Genomic DNA, 3,992 nt, shown 5'->3' on the forward strand with positions numbered 1-3,992 from the left:
ATTGTTGTTGGGATTGTGGTTATGACGTCTCTGGTCTTGGCCTTGGTCTTGTTGATTCCCCCATCCAAAATTGGGGTGATTTCTCCATCCAGAATTGTAAGTTTTGGAGTATGGATCATGGATTTGTCTGGGTGAGTTCCCAACATAATTGGGTTGTTCTTAGTCACCTTCTTCTGCTATATTCACTCCTTCTTGAGCTGGTGATGAAGTGATGACTGCTGCAACTTGGTTTTCCTCTACCTTCTTGGTAAGATCTGCTAGCTGCTTGGTGATCATCTTATTTTGAGCCAGCAATGCATCCATGTGGTTCAGCTCCATTACTCTTCGAGTGTTGCTTCTTTCAGAAGCATAGAAGTAGTCATTCTCAGCTATCGTCTCAATGACATCTATGGCTTCTTCAATGGTTTTCTTCTTGTTTAGAGAGCCTCCTGATGAATGGTCTATAGCTTTCTTTGACTCATAAGAAAGACCTTCATAGAAAATGTGAAGTTGGACCCATTCATTGAACATGTATGGTGGGCATCTTCTTCTTAAGTCCTTGAATCTCTCTCATGCCTCATAGAGAGTTTCACCATCTTGTTGCCAGAAAGTTTGCACCTCAGCTCTCAGCCTGTTAATTCTTTGAGGAGGGTAGAATCTTGCCAAAACTTTATTCACCACATCTTCCCAACTTGTTAAGCTCTCCTTTGGGAAAGACTCCAGCCACTTGGATGCTTTGTCCCTGAGAGAAAAAGGGAACAAAAGTAGCCTATAGACATCTGAATGGACTCCATTAGACTTCACAGTGTCACATATTCTCAGGAAGGTGGTTAGATGTTGATTGGGGTCTTCTTGGGTACTTCCTCCAAATGAGCAGTTGTTCTGAACAAGGGTGATGAGCTGGGGTTTTAATTCAAAGTTGTTGGCATGTATAGTGGGCTTTTGGATGCTACTTCCACAGTTTCCTGGATTTGGATTGAGGTAAGAGCCTAGAACTCTCCTCTCTTGCCCAGCATGATTTGCAGGGCCTTCTCTGGCATGGTTGTGAGCTTCTCCTTCATGATTGTTTTCCAAATTCTCCTCCATGTTTGTTTCAAAATACTCTTCCTCTTCCTCAGCACCAACAACTCCTTTCCCTCTTACTTCCCTCCTTAGTCTCCGGAGGGTCCTCTCAGGTTCTGAATCAAAGGAAGTTGAAGCTCCGCCTCTTCTCCCTGTCATACAACTAACAGAGCACACAACAAGAAATAAAATGAAGAGATTATTCTTGTTAGAGTGATTGTTAGTGTGAGTGGTGCAAATTATCAAACAGTTAGTGGGTTAGTGAGCAGAATTATAAATAATAACAGAGAAAGGAAGAAAACAAAGAGGGTATAGGGGATGGGGAAGAAACTAAATAAACTGAAGGTAAATGACTAGATAAAGTAAACAAACAAAATAAAAAAATTCTCAATCTAGTGAACTTCCAACTTAATCATTGTTGATACAAAATCAATCCCCGGCAACGGCGCCATAAACTTGATGCATGAAAACTTGTCTCTCAACAAATTTCCCTTCGGCAAGTATACCGAATTGTTGTCAAGTAAAAACTCACAATAGAGTGAGGTCGAATCCCACAGGGATTGATTGGTCAAGCAACTTTAGTTGGAAGAATATGCTAGTTGAGCTAAAAAGAGTGTAGTTTGAGAATTGCAGAAAATTAAATGGTGGGAAAGTAAATAGCAGAAAATAAAGTGCAGAATCTTAAATGGGAAGTCGGGGAGATGAACATGGAAATAAATGGCAGAAAGTAAAGAGAATGGGTAAGATAAGAGATGGGGAATTCATTGGGCTCAAGAGATGTTGTATTCTTCGGATCAAATTCATTTTCATCTCTTCCTCAATCAAAGCATCTATTGATCTCCTTGGCAATCTTAAGTGATTGGGTTCCAATTCCTTGGCAACCCAATCTCTCTAAGCTTGAACAATTGCCCAATTCCTTGATTTAATTGCTCATGAGAAGAGATAAAGTGTGGTCACTGATTATACCACATGTATTTCCAAATCAAAGTGTTGGGAGGATTACATGTCACTATATCCGCCCAGACCCCAATTTGGTCCAAAATGGGAAAGCATTTCTAGCATGATCTCCTCATCCCTTTTCCAAGGCTCAGAGGAGATCCAATTATGGAGAGTTACTTTTCCAAGACAACCAACCAATTGAATTAAGATTGAAAGCTTTCTAGTAAATCAAAAGAGAGGAAAGAAGAAGAAGAATGAAAACTATAATTGATCCATCAAATTACAACAGAGCTCCCTAACCCAATGAAAGGGGTTTAGTTGTTCATAGCTCTAGAAATGGAAAATGGCAGAAAAGAATACATGCTTAGCTAGAAAATGCAGATAAGTAAATATACAAAAGGTAGTTCTCCAAAGTGCCAAGCTCCTCTATAGTTCAAAACTACTCCTATATATACTACTCTTCTTGATCTTCTAGTGAGTTCTTCAAGTCTTGGATGTGGGCCTTAGATCTTGAGTTAAAGCAGTTACAATCTTTAGTGGGCTCAGTTTGCAGAAAAGTGTGAGTTAGGCATGGGCATTAGTGATGTTAACGTTAAGTGAAATTGTGGGTTCGAGAACGTTAGTGGCAATCACCTTTTTCACTAACATTCCAACCCCATATAGTCCATGTTAACTTCAACGTTAATGGCACTAACGTGACCACTAACGTTGCCTTATGAACCTTCGCAAGCGTTATTGGAAATCACCTTTTCCAATAACGTTGCCTTGTGTCCCTTGTCCCTACGTTAGAGTTCACGTTAGTATAACTAACGTGGCTCTTAACGTGGGCATGCCTCATCTTCGAGAGCGTTAGAGACACTTACCTTTGTCACTAACGCTCCAAACACCCCTACTCTCCACGTTAGAGTTCACGTTAACTAAGTTAACGTGGCCACTAACGTGGTAGTGAATGCCATTTCCAACGTTAGTGACAAAGGTGAGTATCACTAACGTTGGCTCATCAATCTTAGCTCCACGTTAACTTTCACGTTAGTGGTCTTAATGTGATCACTAACGTGGGCAATGCTAGCATGATCCAACGTTAGTGACAAAGGTGAGTGTCACTAACGTTGGCATTGTTCCTCCCTTCCACGTTAGAGTTCACGTTAACTAAGTTAACGTGACTCTTAACGTGGCTAATTGCCAACTTTTGGAGCGTTAATGGTGTTCACATTTACCACTAATGCTGGAGCTCTCTTTATCTCCACGTTAACTACCACGTTAACCTAGTTAACATGGCAATTAACGTGGGCTTATGATGGCTTCGCAGGCGTTATTGGTGATCACTTTTCTTATTAACGTTGCAAGCTCATTCCCATTCCACGTTAGTAGCCACGTTAACTAGATTAACATGGCTATTAACGTGGTTCTTCCTTGCTTCCTTTATCCTGAAATCAAGCAAATAAAGTGCATCAAAGCTCTAGCCCAAGTCATGAGATTATACATCATCAATTTGTCAGTCAATCCTTGCAAAATCCTTATAAAATCATGTAAAAATTCACAATAGTTGCTTGAATCAAGGTGTAAGTGTATTTTCATCCAAAACTTGCCTTATTCACTAAGAAAATGCATGAAACTACCCTAAAACAGTAAACAAAAGGTCAGTGAAACTGGCCTAGATGCCCTGGCATCACAGAGCGTCACGTGCTACAATTTATAGAAAACGTTGGGGGCGATTTTTGGGCTGATTAGGACCCAGTTTCAAGCCCAAAAACTCATATTAGAGGCTGCAGAGTGAAGCTATGAGAGGGGATTCAATCATTCAACTTTTCTACACACACATTGGGTTTTAGATATAGTCTTCTAGAGAGAGGCTCTGTCCTCTCTCTAGGATTAGGATTTCTTCTTCCAATTTGTCCTTAGGTTCAGGTTTAATTTTCCTTTAAATTAGCTTTCTCTTACTTTTACTTGTTTAAGCACTTTAGTTCATCTTCTTCACTTGTTAATTTCCCTTTTTTACCTTTTTTATGTTG

At 40.1% G+C, this 3,992-nt stretch overlaps 1 non-coding gene across 1 annotated transcript; it reads left to right on the forward strand.

Moving 5' to 3' along the window:
- Positions 1 to 508: 508 nt before the first annotated feature.
- On the forward strand, positions 509 to 612 carry LOC130959434 (small nucleolar RNA R71). Its single transcript, XR_009078513.1, has one exon. It is a non-coding gene; the product is annotated as a small nucleolar RNA R71 (small nucleolar RNA).
- Positions 613 to 3,992: the final 3,380 nt, after the last annotated feature.

The sequence above is a fragment of the Arachis stenosperma genome, chromosome 10, assembly GCF_014773155.1.
Source record: "Arachis stenosperma cultivar V10309 chromosome 10, arast.V10309.gnm1.PFL2, whole genome shotgun sequence".
Lineage (NCBI taxonomy): Eukaryota > Viridiplantae > Streptophyta > Magnoliopsida > Fabales > Fabaceae > Arachis > Arachis stenosperma.